Source organism: Balaenoptera physalus (genome assembly GCF_965194825.1).
Source record: "Balaenoptera physalus genome assembly, chromosome: X".
Lineage (NCBI taxonomy): Eukaryota > Metazoa > Chordata > Mammalia > Artiodactyla > Balaenopteridae > Balaenoptera > Balaenoptera physalus.
The window spans coordinates 7,568,260-7,588,354 of NC_138903.1; the positions used below are offsets into that span (position 1 = coordinate 7,568,260).

Sequence of the window (20,095 nt, forward strand, 5' to 3'; positions counted from 1 at the left end):
TATGGAAATATGTTAATATAAATGTTTCAGACATTACATGAAATTTCTAAAAATCTTATATTTGTATTTGTATGGAAATATGTATGGAAATATGTTAATATAAATGTTTCAGACATTACATGAAATTTCTAAAAATCTTATATGTTCTGGTATAATGTTATAAGTAATAATCCTAGTTATTACTTTAAAATGTATATCTCAGAAATAACTAATTTTCTTGTCAACTGCATTATTATGAACTTTCACCAAATCTTTTACCGTGGTCATTTTTAAGTCTTTTGTCATTTACAGACAGTTCTGGGTGTACTCTGATGATTTTGCAAATATGTTTCTATAAAAGGGTTTCATCTTCAAGAAATTCATGGAAAAGACTCTGACAAGTACAGGTTTCTGGTAACTGACTGTACTGCTGAACTGAATGAATAAGCATTTTCAGAACTCTGATGAAAAACTGATGAACTCATAAAAGTGCTAACAAAAGATCAAGATGAAAAAAAACAATTAATTACATGGGAGTGAGTGAACTGATGAGGATGAGTATAATTTTTGTGACTTTCTCTCTGAATTAAAAAAAAAAAAATCCCACAAGGACTCAGAGGCAAAGAATATACAAATCAATTTTCACTGCAAAGTAAAGGAGCTGTTACAGTGGAGGATTACTGGACTGAATGTCAATATTATGACATAGTATGAGTGTGTTTCATGTTTGGTAATTGCAATCATTGTTGCTTTTGTTGTGGTCATCCATGTACAATGCTTGGTGTCAGTTTATTTATCTCTTGTAAAAATAAAATACAGTGTGTGTGTGTGAAAAAAAAAAAAAAAAAAAAAAAAAATAAAATAAAATAAAATAAAATTCTCTCCTAATGATGACTTGAGCCCTGCCACTCGATGGGAGAATCAGCAGAACCTGTAGGATCTTATTTGCAATTGACATTCTCTATTGTAATTTCGTTCCTGTTTAGTGTTATATTTTTCTTTCTGTTTCACTGGAAAGGAAAGATGATGCTCAGTTTGAAACGTTAAAAGTGTACAAGTTGCTTTGTTACAATAAAACTAAATGTGTACACACACACACACAAAAAAACAAAGACCCGGCGCAGCCAAAAATAAAGTAAATAAAATAAATAAATTTATTTTAAAAAAAACTCCCCCACAAACAAAAGTCCAGGACCAGATGGCTTCATAGGCAAATTCTACCAAACATACGAAGAAGAACTTATACTGATCCTTCTCAAACTCTTCCAAAAAACTGAAGAGAAGGGAACACTCCCAAAGACATTCTATGAAGCCACCATCACCCTGATACCAAAACCAGACAAAGACACCACCAAAAAAGAAAATTACAGGCCAATATCTTTGATGAGTATAGATGCAAAAATTCTCAACCAAATATAGCAAACTGGATCCAACAACACATAAAAAAGATCATACACCACAAGCAAGTGGGATTCATCCCAGGTTCATAAGGATGGTTCAACATATGCAAATCAATCAATGTGATACACCACATAAACAAAAGTCAAAAACCACTTGATCATCTCAATAGATGCAGAAAAAACACTTGACAAAATTCAACATCCATTCATGATAAACACTCTTACCAAAGTGGGTATAGAGGGAATACATCTCAACATAATAAAAGCTATTTATGACAAACCCAGAGCCAATATAATACTCAATGGTGAAAAGTTGAAAGCCCTCCCGCTAAACTCTGGAATAAGACAAGGATACCCACTTCCACCTCTTCTATTCAACATAGTATTGGAAGTCCTAGCCACAGCAATCAGACAAGAAAAAGAAATAAAAGGTATCCAAATTGGAAGAGATAATATCGTCATTATATGCAGATGACATGACTCTATATGTAGAAAACCCTAAAGACTCCACACAAAAACTACGAGAACTGATCAGTGAATTCAGAAACGTAGCAGGATACAAGATTAACATACAGAAATCGGTTGCATTTCTTTACACCAACAATGAAATATCAGAAAGGGAATGGAAAATAAACGATACTTTCCAAAATCACACCCTCAGGACTTCCCTGGTGGTCCAGTGGCTAAGACTCCACAATCCCAATGCAGGGGGCCCGGGTTCCATCCCTGGTCAGGGTACTAGGTCTCACATGCCACAAGTAAGAGTGCGAATGCCGCAAATAAAGATCCCGCATGCCGCAACTAATGATCCCACATGCCGCAACTAAAGATCCTGCACGCAGCAATGAAGATCCCGCACGTGGCAGCCAAGACCCGGCGCAGCCAAATAAAGAAATATTGAAAAAAAATGCACCTCCAAAAATAAAATACTTAGGAATAAATCTGACCAAGGAGGTGCAAGACTTGTATGCTGAGAGCTGTACAACGGTAAAGGAAACTGAAGATGATTCAAAGAAATGGAAAGATAGCCCATGCTCTTGGATTGGAAGAATTTATATTGTTAAAATGACTACACTACCCAAAGCAATCTACAGATGTAATGCAATCCCTATCAAATGACCCATGACATTTTTCACAGAACTAGAACAAATAATCCTAAAATTTATATGGAACCATAAAACACCCAGAATTGCCAAAGCAATCCTGAAGAAAAAGAACAAAGCAACAGGCATAGGTCTCCCAGACTTAAGACAATACTACAAAGCTATAGTAATCAAAACAGCATGGTATTGGCACAAAAACAGACATATGGATCAATGGAGCAGAACAGAGAGCGCAGAAATTAACCCACACACCTATAGTCAATTAGTTTTTGACAAAAAAGGCAAGAATATACAAAGGGAAAAAGTCTCTTCAGCAAGTGGTGCTGGGAAAGTTGGACAGTTGCATGTAAATCAATGAATTGAAAACACACCCTCTCACCATACACAAAAATAAACTCAAAATGGCTTCAAGACTTAAACAGAAGACGTGACACCATAAAATTCCTAGAAGAGAACACAGGCAAAACATTCTCTGACATAAATTGTACCAATGTTTTCTTAGCTCAGTCTCCCAAGGCAATAGGAATAAAAGCAAAAATAAACAAATGGGACCTAATCAAAGATACAAGCTTTTGCACAGCAAAGGAAACCATTAACAAAACGAAAAGACGACCTACAAAACGGGAGAAAATATTTGCAAACAACGCAACCGAGAAGGGCTTGATTTCCAAAATATATGAACAGCTCATACAACTCAACAACAAAAAAATAAATGAACCAATCAAAACAGGGGCAGAAGACCTAAAAAGACATTTCTTCAAAGAAGAAATACAAATAGCTAATAGGCACATGAAAAGATGCTCAAAATCACTAATTATTAGAGAAATGAACATCAAAACTACAATAAGGTACCATCTCACACTGGTCAGAATGGCCATCATGAAAAACTCTCCAAATAACAAATGCTGGAGAGGATGTGGAGAAAAGGGAACCCTCTTACACTGTTGGTGGGAATGTAAATTGGTACAGCCACTTTGGAGAACAGTATGGAGGTTCCTTAAAAAATTCAAAATTGAATTACCATATGATCCAGCAATCCCACTCCTGGGCATATACCCAGACAAAACCCTAATCCAAAGAGATACATGCACCCCTATATTCACAGCAGCACTATTCACAATAGCCAAGACAGGGAAACAACCTAAGTGTCCACTGACAGATGAATGGATAAAGAAGATGTGGTACATGTATACAATGCACTAGTACTCAGCCATAAAAAAGAACAAAATAATGCCATTTGCAGCAACATGGATGCAACTAGAGATTATCATACTAAGTGAAATAAGTCAGAAAGAGAAAGACAAATACCATATGATATCACTTCTATGTGGAATCTAAAATATGACACAAATGAACATACCTATGAAACAGAAACAGACTCATGGACATAGAGAACAGACTTGTGGCTGCCAAGGGGGAGGAGGTTGGGGGAGGGATGGAATGGGAGGTTGGGGTTAACAGATGTAAACTATTAAACATGGAATGGATAAACAAGGCCCTACTGTATAGCACAGGGAACTATATCCAGTATACTATGATAAACCATAACGGAAAAGAATATAAACGGAAAAGAATATAAAAAAAGAATGTATATATATGTATAACTCAATCACTTTGCTAGTTTCTAGTAGTCAGATAGATGTTTTTTCTGTGAATAGAGGGTGCTGAGTCCAGTTCCTTGAACAATGAGTATGTCTTGGCGATTACATTATTGGCGTATGGAACGGTATCTGTGCCAATTTCAACCTCCTGGTTTATGCATCACCGCACCACGCTTTTCCCCTTAAGCAGCCATAAGTGTGTTTTGTAAATGTGTGATGGTGTTCTGTTTGTAATTCAGTTCATGGTTGGCGATTTTTAGATTCCCTTTATAAGTGATATCTTATGATAAGTTTCTCTTGCTGTCTAACTTATTTCACTCTCAATGACCATACATAAGTCCCCCTGAGTTGCTGCGACTGGCCTCATTTCATTGATTTCAGGGCTGAGTAATATTCCGTTGTCCTTAAGTACCAAATTTTCTTTCACCATTTTTTCCTTCCAAGGACTATTAAGCTGTACCCAAGTCGAGGCTGTTGTCAACATAGCAGCAGTAAACGGGGTGCCTGCGTTCTGTGGATTTTTGGTTTTTCCAACATATAGGCCCATGAGTGGAAGCGCCCTATGCTTTGTAGCTCTGTTTTTTAGATGTTTTAGGAAACACAGCACACTTCTCCAGAGTGGCCGTTGGCAATTTACATTCCCCCCTTCAGCGTAACAAGGCTCCCTTTTCTCCTCTCCTTGTCCTGCATATCTGGTTTTTACCCTTTGTGAGGATGGTCCTTTTTTCTGATTCGAAGTGATACCTCTTTGTAGTGTTGATTTGCATTGCCCGCTTCTTTGGTTGGCCAAAACGGGCGTATGCGTTTTTCCTGAATATATTCTGGAAGTTAAATTTGAGAGACAGCTTTTTTGTTTTAATTGATTAATTAATTAATTTATTTTTGGCCGTGTTGGGTCTTCGTTTCTGTGCGAAGGCTTTCTCTAGTTGTGGCAAGCGGGGGCCAGTCTTCATCGCGGTGTGCGGGCCTCTCGCTATCGCGGCCTCTCTTGTTGCGTAGCACAGGCTCCAGAGGCGCAGGCTCAGTAGTTGTGGCTCACGGGCCTAGTTGCTCCGCGGCATGTGGGATCTTCCCAGACCAGGGCTCGAACCCGTGTCCCCTGCATTAGCAGGCAGATTCTCAACCACTGCACCACCAGGGAAGCCCCTTGAATAGTTTTGTATTTAAAATTTGTCTGTGGGGACTTCCCTGGTGACGCAGTGGTTAAGAGTCCGCCTGCCCATGCAGGGGACACGGGCTCGAGCCCTGGTCCGGGAAGCTCCCACATGCCGCAGAGCAACCAAGCCTGCGCGGCACAACTACTGAAGCCTGCGCGCCTAGAGCCCGTGCTCGCCCGCAAGAGAAGCCACCGCAATGAGAAGCCCGTGCACCGCAACGAAGAGTAGCCCCGCTCGACGCAACTAGAGAAAGCCCACATGCAGCAACGAAGACCCAACGCAGCCAAACATAAATTAGAAACTAAAATAAAATTTGCCTCTGAATAACTTTGAGTGAATTTGGTATCAGTTGTAAAGTTTGCATCTACATTCACTTCATTCCAAATGGTTTCCAATTAATTGTTCCTTAACTACTTTTAGAAAACTTTTGGGATAGAGACTCCATTTTAGTTTGAATGTCCAGTTTAATGGATTCAGCAGTCCTGTCAGTAGGGCACGCTGCCTCCAGTGACCTGTGAGGGAGGCGCGGCCTGCACTTCCTGCACTGACCACAGGGTGGCGCCGAGTTCGCCTCTCTGACCCACAGCGCATGCTCGTTCCCTGCGAACTCGATTGTGAGGGCAGCTGAGAGGAGTTGAGCCTCCTCAGGCGCGGGGGCGGGGGCGGGGGCGGGGGCCTTCGGGTAGGACGCCCGGCTCAGCGTCTCTGCTGAGAGGAGCTCGGTCTCCGTCTCCTTAGGACTCGCTGGGGTTTCGGCTTCAGGACAAAGTGGGGCTGCGTCCACGCTGACTAGGGAACTAGGTTTCCTGAGGACCCAGGTGATGCCTGAGGAAAAGGTGAAGAGACGGTGAGGAAAAGTGGGGAGAAGCTTCCTGTGGGCGACTGACCGTTGAGGGGGTCCGTCTTCGTGTGAGCGAGGGAGGGCTTGGCGTGGAAAGCTGGGTTTTTGGTCAGGTTTGTGTGCAGGGTAGCCAGCATGAGTTATGGGGCGTCCAGTTTTCCCAGCACCATTTATCGTGGGGAGTGTCGTGCTCCTTGGTGTGTCCTTGGTCCCTGTGTCATAAATTCACCGACCCCGTCCGTGTGGGTTGAATTCTGGTCTCTCTGTCCTGTTCCTCTGGTCCCTGTGCCCGTTTTGAGCCAGTTCCACACTGTTTTGGTGACTGTAGCTTCTCAGCAGAGTGTGACGTCAGGGAGGGAGATGCCTCCAGCCCGTTCTCTTTTTTCAGGGTTTCTTTGGCTATTTGGGGTCCTTTGTGGTTCCCCACAGATATTAGGAGGATTTGCTCTATTTGGGGGGAAAATACCATGGAATTTTGGGAGGGATTGCATTCACTGAATCAAAAAGAAACAGATAATTTGAACAGACCAATCACTAGAGATGAACTAGAATCTGTAGTTTAAAAACTCTCCCACAGGGCTTCCCTGGTGGTGCAGTGGTTGAGGATCCACCTGCCAATGCAGGGGACATGGGTTCCATCCCTGATCCGGGAAGATCCCACATGCTGCGGAGCAACTAAGACTGTGTGCCACAACTACTGAGCCTGCGCTCTAGAGCCCAAGAGCCACAACTACTGAGCCCATGTGCCACAACTACTGAAGCCTGTGTGTCTAGGACCCGAGCTCCGCAATGAAGAGTAGCCCCTGCTCACCACAACTAGAGAAAGCCTGTGCACAGCAACAAAGGCCCAGTGCAGAGTTCTCAGAGCTCCCGGTACGAGCTTCTTCCCTTGGGTGGATTCTTGGCTTTTCTCCCAGCATGGCCCCCAAACACCAGTTTTCACTTCCACCCCAAGCAACGAAACCGAAGAAACTGAGACGGACTCCTGCCTCCAGGCCAGAGGAAACGTCTGCTTCTCCGAACTTGCCGAAGGAAGAAGAAGAACAGCACGAAGCAGTTGAACATATTGATGAAGTACAAAATGAAATAGACAGACTTAACGAACAAGCCAGTGAGGAGATTTTGAAAGTAGAACAGAAATATAACAAACTCCGCCAACCATTTTTTCAGAAGAGGTCGGAATTGATCGCCAAAATCCCAAATTTTGGGGTAACAACATTTGTTCACCATCCACAAGTGTCTGCACTGCTTGGGGAGGAGGATGAAGAGGTGCTGCATTATTTGACAAGAGTCGAAGTGACAGAATTTGAAGGTAGTAAATCAGGTTACAGAATAGATTTTTATTTTGATGAAAACCCTTACTTCGAAACTAAAGTTCTCTCCAAAGAATTTCATCTGAATGAGAGTGGTGATCCATCTTCAAAGTCCACTGAAATCAAATGGAAATCCGGAAAGGATCTGACAAAACGTGCAAGTCAAACGCAGAATAAAGCCAGCAGGAAGAGACAGCATGAGGAACCAGAAAGCTTCTTCACCTGGTTTACTGATCATTCTGATGCAGGTGCAGATGAGTTAGGAGAGGTCATCAAAGATGATATTTGGCCAAATCCATTACAGTACCACTTGGTTCCGGACATGGATGATGAGGAAGGGGAAGGAGAAGAAGATGATGATGATGATGAAGAGGAAGAAGGACTGGAAGATATTGATGAAGAAGGGGATAAGGATGAAGGAAGATGAAGGAGAAGATGACTAATGGAACACTGATGGATTCCAACCTTCCTTTTTTAATTTTCTCCAGTCCCTGGGAGCAAGTTGCAGTCTTTTTTTTTTTTTTCCTCCTTCTCCTCTTGTGCTCAGTTGCCCTGTGTTTGAGGTCTCTTTTCTCCTTTATACCATGGCTCACAACTTATTTTGGGGGGAAATACCTTGAGCAGAATTCAGTGGGAAAAGAATCTCTACCCCTTTCTGTTCCAGATTCATTTTTATCCCTTCCTGTCTCAACAAAAACTTTACGGAATCAACACCACCATGCTCTGTGGGAAAAAAGAAAAACCTTCTGCTCCCTTAGCTCTGCTGGAAGCTGGAGGGTGCTAGGCCCCTGTGTAGTAGTGCATAGAATTCTAGCTTTTTTCCTCCTTTCTCTGTATATTGGGCTCAGAGATTACACTGTGTCTCTATGTGAATATGGACAGTTAGCATTTACCAACATCTATCTGTCTACTTTCTCTTGTTTAAAAAAAGAAAAGAAAAACTTAAAAAAATGGGGTTATAGAAGGTCAGCAAAGGGTGGGTTTGAGATGTTTGGGTGGGTTAAGTGGGCATTTTGACAACATGGCTTCTCCTTTGGCATGTTTAATTGTGATGTTTGACGGACATCCTTGCAGTTTAAGATGACACTTTTAAAATAAAATTCTCTCCTAATGATGACTTGAGCCCTGCCACTCGATGGGAGAATCAGCAGAACCTGTAGGATCTTATTTGCAATTGACATTCTCTATTGTAATTTCGTTCCTGTTTAGTGTTATATTTTTCTTTCTGTTTCACTGGAAAGGAAAGATGATGCTCAGTTTGAAACGTTAAAAGTGTACAAGTTGCTTTGTTACAATAAAACTAAATGTGTACACACACACACAAAAAAAAACAAAGACCCGGCGCAGCCAAAAATAAAGTAAATAAAATAAATAAATTTATTTTAAAAAAAACTCCCCCACAAACAAAAGTCCAGGACCAGATGGCTTCATAGGCAAATTCTACCAAACATACGAAGAAGAACTTATACTGATCCTTCTCAAACTCTTCCAAAAAACTGAAGAGAAGGGAACACTCCCAAAGACATTCTATGAAGCCACCATCACCCTGATACCAAAACCAGACAAAGACACCACCAAAAAAGAAAATTAAAGGCCAATATCTTTGATGAGTATAGATGCAAAAATTCTCAACCAAATATAGCAAACTGGATCCAACAACACATAAAAAAGATCATACACCACAAGCAAGTGGGATTCATCCCAGGTTCATAAGGATGGTTCAACATATGCAAATCAATCAATGTGATACACCACATAAACAAAAGTCAAAAACCACTTGATCATCTCAATAGATGCAGAAAAAACACTTGACAAAATTCAACATCCATTCATGATAAACACTCTTACCAAAGTGGGTATAGAGGGAATACATCTCAACATAATAAAAGCTATTTATGACAAACCCAGAGCCAATATAATACTCAATGGTGAAAAGTTGAAAGCCCTCCCGCTAAACTCTGGAATAAGACAAGGATACCCACTTCCACCTCTTCTATTCAACATAGTATTGGAAGTCCTAGCCACAGCAATCAGACAAGAAAAAGAAATAAAAGGTATCCAAATTGGAAGAGATAATATCGTCATTATATGCAGATGACATGACTCTATATGTAGAAAACCCTAAAGACTCCACACAAAAACTACGAGAACTGATCAGTGAATTCAGAAACGTAGCAGGATACAAGATTAACATACAGAAATCGGTTGCATTTCTTTACACCAACAATGAAATATCAGAAAGGGAATGTAAAATAAACGATACTTTCCAAAATCACACCCTCAGGACTTCCCTGGTGGTCCAGTGGCTAAGACTCCACAATCCCAATGCAGGGGGCCCGGGTTCCATCCCTGGTCAGGGAACTAGGTCTCACATGCCACAAGTAAGAGTGCGAATGCCGCAAATAAAGATCCCGCATGCCGCAGCTAATGATCCCACATGCCGCAACTAAAGATCCTGCACGCAGCAATGAAGGTCCCGCACGTGGCAGCCAAGACCCGGCGCAGCCAAATAAAGAAATATTGAAAAAAAATGCACCTCCAAAAATAAAATACTTAGGAATAAATCTGACCAAGGAGGTGCAAGACTTGTATGCTGAGAGCTGTACAACGGTAAAGGAAACTGAAGATGATTCAAAGAAATGGAAAGATAGCCCATGCTCTTGGATTGGAAGAATTTATATTGTTAAAATGACTACACTACCCAAAGCAATCTACAGATGTAATGCAATCCCTATCAAATGACCCATGACATTTTTCACAGAACTAGAACAAATAATCCTAAAATTTATATGGAACCATAAAACACCCAGAATTGCCAAAGCAATCCTGAAGAAAAAGAACAAAGCAACAGGCATAGGTCTCCCAGACTTAAGACAATACTACAAAGCTATAGTAATCAAAACAGCATGGTATTGGCACAAAAACAGACATATGGATCAATGGAGCAGAACAGAGAGCGCAGAAATTAACCCACACACCTATAGTCAATTAGTTTTTGACAAAAAAGGCAAGAATATACAAAGGGAAAAAGTCTCTTCAGCAAGTGGTGCTGGGAAAGTTGGACAGTTGCATGTAAATCAATGAATTGAAAACACACCCTCTCACCATACACAAAAATAAACTCAAAATGGCTTCAAGACTTAAACAGAAGACGTGACACCATAAAATTCCTAGAAGAGAACACAGGCAAAACATTCTCTGACATAAATTGTACCAATGTTTTCTTAGCTCAGTCTCCCAAGGCAATAGGAATAAAAGCAAAAATAAACAAATGGGACCTAATCAAAGATACAAGCTTTTGCACAGCAAAGGAAACCATTAACAAAACGAAAAGACGACCTACAAAACGGGAGAAAATATTTGCAAACAACGCAACCGAGAAGGGCTTGATTTCCAAAATATATGAACAGCTCATACAACTCAACAACAAAAAAATAAATGAACCAATCAAAACAGGGGCAGAAGACCTAAAAAGACATTTCTTCAAAGAAGAAATACAAATAGCTAATAGGCACATGAAAAGATGCTCAAAATCACTAATTATTAGAGAAATGAACATCAAAACTACAATAAGGTACCATCTCACACTGGTCAGAATGGCCATCATGAAAAACTCTCCAAATAACAAATGCTGGAGAGGATGTGGAGAAAAGGGAACCCTCTTACACTGTTGGTGGGAATGTAAATTGGTACAGCCACTTTGGAGAACAGTATGGAGGTTCCTTAAAAAATTCAAAATTGAATTACCATATGATCCAGCAATCCCACTCCTGGGCATATACCCAGACAAAACCCTAATCCAAAGAGATACATGCACCCCTATATTCACAGCAGCACTATTCACAATAGCCAAGACAGGGAAACAACCTAAGTGTCCACTGACAGATGAATGGATAAAGAAGATGTGGTACATGTATACAATGCACTAGTACTCAGCCATAAAAAAGAACAAAATAATGCCATTTGCAGCAACATGGATGCAACTAGAGATTATCATACTAAGTGAAATAAGTCAGAAAGAGAAAGACAAATACCATATGATATCACTTCTATGTGGAATCTAAAATATGACACAAATGAACATACCTATGAAACAGAAACAGACTCATGGACATAGAGAACAGACTTGTGGCTGCCAAGGGGGAGGAGGTTGGGGGAGGGATGGAATGGGAGGTTGGGGTTAACAGATGTAAACTATTAAACATGGAATGGATAAACAAGGCCCTACTGTATAGCACAGGGAACTATATCCAGTATACTATGATAAACCATAACGGAAAAGAATATAAACGGAAAAGAATATAAAAAAAGAATGTATATATATGTATAACTCAATCACTTTGCTAGTTTCTAGTAGTCAGATAGATGTTTTTTCTGTGAATAGAGGGTGCTGAGTCCAGTTCCTTGAACAATGAGTATGTCTTGGCGATTACATTATTGGCGTATGGAACGGTATCTGTGCCAATTTCAACCTCCTGGTTTATGCATCACCGCACCACGCTTTTCCCCTTAAGCAGCCATAAGTGTGTTTTGTAAATGTGTGATGGTGTTCTGTTTGTAATTCAGTTCATGGTTGGCGATTTTTAGATTCCCTTTATAAGTGATATCTTATGATAAGTTTCTCTTGCTGTCTAACTTATTTCACTCTCAATGACCATACATAAGTCCCCCTGAGTTGCTGCGACTGGCCTCATTTCATTGATTTCAGGGCTGAGTAATATTCCGTTGTCCTTAAGTACCAAATTTTCTTTCACCATTTTTTCCTTCCAAGGACTATTAAGCTGTACCCAAGTCGAGGCTGTTGTCAACATAGCAGCAGTAAACGGGGTGCCTGCGTTCTGTGGATTTTCGGTTTTTCCAACATATAGGCCCATGAGTGGAAGCGCCCTATGCTTTGTAGCTCTGTTTTTTAGATGTTTTAGGAAACACAGCACACTTCTCCAGAGTGGCCGTTGGCAATTTACATTCCCCCCTTCAGCGTAACAAGGCTCCCTTTTCTCCTCTCCTTGTCCTGCATATCTGGTTTTTACCCTTTGTGAGGATGGTCCTTTTTTCTGATTCGAAGTGATACCTCTTTGTAGTGTTGATTTGCATTGCCCGCTTCTTTGGTTGGCCAAAACGGGCGTATGCGTTTTTCCTGAATATATTCTGGAAGTTAAATTTGAGAGACAGCTTTTTTGTTTTAATTGATTAATTAATTAATTTATTTTTGGCCGTGTTGGGTCTTCGTTTCTGTGCGAAGGCTTTCTCTAGTTGTGGCAAGCGGGGGCCAGTCTTCATCGCGGTGTGCGGGCCTCTCGCTATCGCAGCCTCTCTTGTTGCGTAGCACAGGCTCCAGAGGCGCAGGCTCAGTAGTTGTGGCTCACGGGCCTAGTTGCTCCGCGGCATGTGGGATCTTCCCAGACCAGGGCTCGAACCCGTGTCCCCTGCATTAGCAGGCAGATTCTCAACCACTGCACCACCAGGGAAGCCCCTTGAATAGTTTTGTATTTAAAATTTGTCTGTGGGGACTTCCCTGGTGACGCAGTGGTTAAGAGTCCGCCTGCCCATGCAGGGGACACGGGCTCGAGCCCTGGTCCGGGAAGCTCCCACATGCCGCAGAGCAACCAAGCCTGCGCGGCACAACTACTGAAGCCTGCGCGCCTAGAGCCCGTGCTCGCCCGCAAGAGAAGCCACCGCAATGAGAAGCCCGTGCACCGCAACGAAGAGTAGCCCCGCTCGACGCAACTAGAGAAAGCCCACATGCAGCAACGAAGACCCAACGCAGCCAAACATAAATTAGAAACTAAAATAAAATTTGCCTCTGAATAACTTTGAGTGAATTTGGTATCAGTTGTAAAGTTTGCATCTACATTCACTTCATTCCAAATGGTTTCCAATTAATTGTTCCTTAACTACTTTTAGAAAACTTTTGGGATAGAGACTCCATTTTAGTTTGAATGTCCAGTTTAATGGATTCAGCAGTCCTGTCAGTAGGGCACGCTGCCTCCAGTGACCTGTGAGGGAGGCGCGGCCTGCACTTCCTGCACTGACCACAGGGTGGCGCCGAGTTCGCCTCTCTGACCCACAGCGCATGCTCGTTCCCTGCGAACTCGATTGTGAGGGCAGCTGAGAGGAGTTGAGCCTCCTCAGGCGTGGGGGCGGGGGCGGGGGCGGGGGCCTTCGGGTAGGACGCCCGGCTCAGCGTCTCTGCTGAGAGGAGCTCGGTCTCCGTCTCCTTAGGACTCGCTGGGGTTTCGGCTTCAGGACAAAGTGGGGCTGCGTCCACGCTGACTAGGGAACTAGGTTTCCTGAGGACCCAGGTGATGCCTGAGGAAAAGGTGAAGAGACGGTGAGGAAAAGTGGGGAGAAGCTTCCTGTGGGCGACTGACCGTTGAGGGGGTCCGTCTTCGTGTGAGCGAGGGAGGGCTTGGCGTGGAAAGCTGGGTTTTTGGTCAGGTTTGTGTGCAGGGTAGCCAGCATGAGTTATGGGGCGTCCAGTTTTCCCAGCACCATTTATCGTGGGGAGTGTCGTGCTCCTTGGTGTGTCCTTGGTCCCTGTGTCATAAATTCACCGACCCCGTCCGTGTGGGTTGAATTCTGGTCTCTCTGTCCTGTTCCTCTGGTCCCTGTGCCCGTTTTGAGCCAGTTCCACACTGTTTTGGTGACTGTAGCTTCTCAGCAGAGTGTGACGTCAGGGAGGGAGATGCCTCCAGCCCGTTCTCTTTTTTCAGGGTTTCTTTGGCTATTTGGGGTCCTTTGTGGTTCCCCACAGATATTAGGAGGATTTGCTCTATTTGGGGGGAAAATACCATGGAATTTTGGGAGGGATTGCATTCACTGAATCAAAAAGAAACAGATAATTTGAACAGACCAATCACTAGAGATGAACTAGAATCTGTAGTTTAAAAACTCTCCCACAGGGCTTCCCTGGTGGTGCAGTGGTTGAGGATCCACCTGCCAATGCAGGGGACATGGGTTCCATCCCTGATCCGGGAAGATCCCACATGCTGCGGAGCAACTAAGACTGTGTGCCACAACTACTGAGCCTGCGCTCTAGAGCCCAAGAGCCACAACTACTGAGCCCATGTGCCACAACTACTGAAGCCTGTGTGTCTAGGACCCGAGCTCCACAATGAAGAGTAGCCCCTGCTCACCACAACTAGAGAAAGCCTGTGCACAGCAACAAAGGCCCAGTGCAGAGTTCTCAGAGCTCCCGGTACGAGCTTCTTCCCTTGGGTGGATTCTTGGCTTTTCTCCCAGCATGGCCCCCAAACACCAGTTTTCACTTCCACCCCAAGCAACGAAACCGAAGAAACTGAGACGGACTCCTGCCTCCAGGCCAGAGGAAACGTCTGCTTCTCCGAACTTGCCGAAGGAAGAAGAAGAACAGCAAGAAGCAGTTGAACATATTGATGAAGTACAAAATGAAATAGACAGACTTAACAAACAAGCCAGTGAGGAGATTTTGAAAGTAGAACAGAAATATAACAAACTCCGCCAACCATTTTTTCAGAAGAGGTCGGAATTGATCGCCAAAATCCCAAATTTTGGGGTAACAACATTTGTTCACCATCCACAAGTGTCTGCACTGCTTGGGGAGGAGGATGAAGAGGTGCTGCATTATTTGACAAGAGTCGAAGTGACAGAATTTGAAGGTAGTAAATCAGGTTACAGAATAGATTTTTATTTTGATGAAAACCCTTACTTCGAAACTAAAGTTCTCTCCAAAGAATTTCATCTGAATGAGAGTGGTGATCCATCTTCAAAGTCCACTGAAATCAAATGGAAATCCGGAAAGGATCTGACAAAACGTGCAAGTCAAACGCAGAATAAAGCCAGCAGGAAGAGACAGCATGAGGAACCAGAAAGCTTCTTCACCTGGTTTACTGATCATTCTGATGCAGGTGCAGATGAGTTAGGAGAGGTCATCAAAGATGATATTTGGCCAAATCCATTACAGTACCACTTGGTTCCGGACATGGATGATGAGGAAGGGGAAGGAGAAGAAGATGATGATGATGATGAAGAGGAAGAAGGACTGGAAGATATTGATGAAGAAGGGGATAAGGATGAAGGAAGATGAAGGAGAAGATGACTAATGGAACACTGATGGATTCCAACCTTCCTTTTTTAATTTTCTCCAGTCCCTGGGAGCAAGTTGCAGTCTTTTTTTTTTTTTTCCTCCTTCTCCTCTTGTGCTCAGTTGCCCTGTGTTTGAGGTCTCTTTTCTCCTTTATACCATGGCTCACAACTTATTTTGGGGGGAAATACCTTGAGCAGAATTCAGTGGGAAAAGAATCTCTACCCCTTTCTGTTCCAGATTCATTTTTATCCCTTCCTGTCTCAACAAAAACTTTACGGAATCAACACCACCATGCTCTGTGGGAAAAAAGAAAAACCTTCTGCTCCCTTAGCTCTGCTGGAAGCTGGAGGGTGCTAGGCCCCTGTGTAGTAGTGCATAGAATTCTAGCTTTTTTCCTCCTTTCTCTGTATATTGGGCTCAGAGATTACACTGTGTCTCTATGTGAATATGGACAGTTAGCATTTACCAACATCTATCTGTCTACTTTCTCTTGTTTAAAAAAAGAAAAGAAAAACTTAAAAAAATGGGGTTATAGAAGGTCAGCAAAGGGTGGGTTTGAGATGTTTGGGTGGGTTAAGTGGGCATTTTGACAACATGGCTTCTCCTTTGGCATGTTTAATTGTGATGTTTAACGGACATCCTTGCAGTTTAAGATGACACTTTTAAAATAAAATTCTCTCCTAATGATGACTTGAGCCCTGCCACTCGATGGGAGAATCAGCAGAACCTGTAGGATCTTATTTGCAATTGACATTCTCTATTGTAATTTCGTTCCTGTTTAGTGTTATATTTTTCTTTCTGTTTCACTGGAAAGGAAAGATGATGCTCAGTTTGAAACGTTAAAAGTGTACAAGTTGCTTTGTTACAATAAAACTAAATGTGTACACACACACACAAAAAAAAACAAAGACCCGGCGCAGCCAAAAATAAAGTAAATAAAATAAATAAATTTATTTTAAAAAAAACTCCCCCACAAACAAAAGTCCAGGACCAGATGGCTTCATAGGCAAATTCTACCAAACATACGAAGAAGAACTTATACTGATCCTTCTCAAACTCTTCCAAAAAACTGAAGAGAAGGGAACACTCCCAAAGACATTCTATGAAGCCACCATCACCCTGATACCAAAACCAGACAAAGACACCACCAAAAAAGAAAATTAAAGGCCAATATCTTTGATGAGTATAGATGCAAAAATTCTCAACCAAATATAGCAAACTGGATCCAACAACACATAAAAAAGATCATACACCACAAGCAAGTGGGATTCATCCCAGGTTCATAAGGATGGTTCAACATATGCAAATCAATCAATGTGATACACCACATAAACAAAAGTCAAAAACCACTTGATCATCTCAATAGATGCAGAAAAAACACTTGACAAAATTCAACATCCATTCATGATAAACACTCTTACCAAAGTGGGTATAGAGGGAATACATCTCAACATAATAAAAGCTATTTATGACAAACCCAGAGCCAATATAATACTCAATGGTGAAAAGTTGAAAGCCCTCCCGCTAAACTCTGGAATAAGACAAGGATACCCACTTCCACCTCTTCTATTCAACATAGTATTGGAAGTCCTAGCCACAGCAATCAGACAAGAAAAAGAAATAAAAGGTATCCAAATTGGAAGAGATAATATCGTCATTATATGCAGATGACATGACTCTATATGTAGAAAACCCTAAAGACTCCACACAAAAACTACGAGAACTGATCAGTGAATTCAGAAACGTAGCAGGATACAAGATTAACATACAGAAATCGGTTGCATTTCTTTACACCAACAATGAAATATCAGAAAGGGAATGTAAAATAAACGATACTTTCCAAAATCACACCCTCAGGACTTCCCTGGTGGTCCAGTGGCTAAGACTCCACAATCCCAATGCAGGGGGCCCGGGTTCCATCCCTGGTCAGGGAACTAGGTCTCACATGCCACAAGTAAGAGTGCGAATGCCGCAAATAAAGATCCCGCATGCCGCAACTAATGATCCCACATGCCGCAACTAAAGATCCTGCACGCAGCAATGAAGGTCCCGCACGTGGCAGCCAAGACCCGGCGCAGCCAAATAAAGAAATATTGAAAAAAAATGCACCTCCAAAAATAAAATACTTAGGAATAAATCTGACCAAGGAGGTGCAAGACTTGTATGCTGAGAGCTGTACAACGGTAAAGGAAACTGAAGATGATTCAAAGAAATGGAAAGATAGCCCATGCTCTTGGATTGGAAGAATTTATATTGTTAAAATGACTACACTACCCAAAGCAATCTACAGATGTAATGCAATCCCTATCAAATGACCCATGACATTTTTCACAGAACTAGAACAAATAATCCTAAAATTTATATGGAACCATAAAACACCCAGAATTGCCAAAGCAATCCTGAAGAAAAAGAACAAAGCAACAGGCATAGGTCTCCCAGACTTAAGACAATACTACAAAGCTATAGTAATCAAAACAGCATGGTATTGGCACAAAAACAGACATATGGATCAATGGAGCAGAACAGAGAGCGCAGAAATTAACCCACACACCTATAGTCAATTAGTTTTTGACAAAAAAGGCAAGAATATACAAAGGGAAAAAGTCTCTTCAGCAAGTGGTGCTGGGAAAGTTGGACAGTTGCATGTAAATCAATGAATTGAAAACACACCCTCTCACCATACACAAAAATAAACTCAAAATGGCTTCAAGACTTAAACAGAAGACGTGACACCATAAAATTCCTAGAAGAGAACACAGGCAAAACATTCTCTGACATAAATTGTACCAATGTTTTCTTAGCTCAGTCTCCCAAGGCAATAGGAATAAAAGCAAAAATAAACAAATGGGACCTAATCAAAGATACAAGCTTTTGCACAGCAAAGGAAACCATTAACAAAACGAAAAGACGACCTACAAAACGGGAGAAAATATTTGCAAACAACGCAACCGAGAAGGGCTTGATTTCCAAAATATATGAACAGCTCATACAACTCAACAACAAAAAAATAAATGAACCAATCAAAACAGGGGCAGAAGACCTAAAAAGACATTTCTTCAAAGAAGAAATACAAATAGCTAATAGGCACATGAAAAGATGCTCAAAATCACTAATTATTAGAGAAATGAACATCAAAACTACAATAAGGTACCATCTCACACTGGTCAGAATGGCCATCATGAAAAACTCTCCAAATAACAAATGCTGGAGAGGATGTGGAGAAAAGGGAACCCTCTTACACTGTTGGTGGGAATGTAAATTGGTACAGCCACTTTGGAGAACAGTATGGAGGTTCCTTAAAAAATTCAAAATTGAATTACCATATGATCCAGCAATCCCACTCCTGGGCATATACCCAGACAAAACCCTAATCCAAAGAGATACATGCACCCCTATATTCACAGCAGCACTATTCACAATAGCCAAGACAGGGAAACAACCTAAGTGTCCACTGACAGATGAATGGATAAAGAAGATGTGGTACATGTATACAATGCACTAGTACTCAGCCATAAAAAAGAACAAAATAATGCCATTTGCAGCAACATGGATGCAACTAGAGATTATCATACTAAGTGAAATAAGTCAGAAAGAGAAAGACAAATACCATATGATATCACTTCTATGTGGAATCTAAAATATGACACAAATGAACATACCTATGAAACAGAAACAGACTCATGGACATAGAGAACAGACTTGTGGCTGCCAAGGGGGAGGAGGTTGGGGGAGGGATGGAATGGGAGGTTGGGGTTAACAGATGTAAACTATTAAACATGGAATGGATAAACAAGGCCCTACTGTATAGCACAGGGAACTATATCCAGTATACTATGATAAACCATAACGGAAAAGAATATAAACGGAAAAGAATATAAAAAAAGAATGTATATATATGTATAACTCAATCACTTTGCTAGTTTCTAGTAGTCAGATAGATGTTTTTTCTGTGAATAGAGGGTGCTGAGTCCAGTTCCTTGAACAATGAGTATGTCTTGGCGATTACATTATTGGCGTATGGAACGGTATCTGTGCCAATTTCAACCTCCTGGTTTATGCATCACCGCACCACGCTTTTCCCCTTAAGCAGCCATAAGTGTGTTTTGTAAATGTGTGATGGTGTTCTGTTTGTAATTCAGTTCATGGTTGGCGATTTTTAGATTCCCTTTATAAGTGATATCTTATGATAAGTTTCTCTTGCTGTCTAACTTATTTCACTCTCAATGACCATACATAAGTCCCCCTGAGTTGCTGCGACTGGCCTCATTTCATTGATTTCAGGGCTGAGTAATATTCCGTTGTCCTTAAGTACCAAATTTTCTTTCACCATTTTTTCCTTCCAAGGACTATTAAGCTGTACCCAAGTCGAGGCTGTTGTCAACATAGCAGCAGTAAACGGGGTGCCTGCGTTCTGTGGATTTTTGGTTTTTCCAACATATAGGCCCATGAGTGGAAGCGCCCTATGCTTTGTAGCTCTGTTTTTTAGATGTTTTAGGAAACACAGCACACTTCTCCAGAGTGGCCGTTGGCAATTTACATTCCCCCCTTCAGCGTAACAAGGCTCCCTTTTCTCCTCTCCTTGTCCTGCATATCTGGTTTTTACCCTTTGTGAGGATGGTCCTTTTTTCTGATTCGA

General features: G+C 41.7%; 1 pseudogene across 1 annotated transcript; it reads left to right on the top strand.

The window, feature by feature from the left end:
- Positions 1 to 6,999: 6,999 nt before the first annotated feature.
- On the top strand, positions 7,000 to 7,821 carry LOC309652131 (protein SET pseudogene; annotated as a pseudogene). Its single transcript has one exon. The product of its transcript is annotated as a protein SET pseudogene (transcript).
- The last annotated feature ends 12,274 nt before the right edge of the window (positions 7,822 to 20,095 follow it).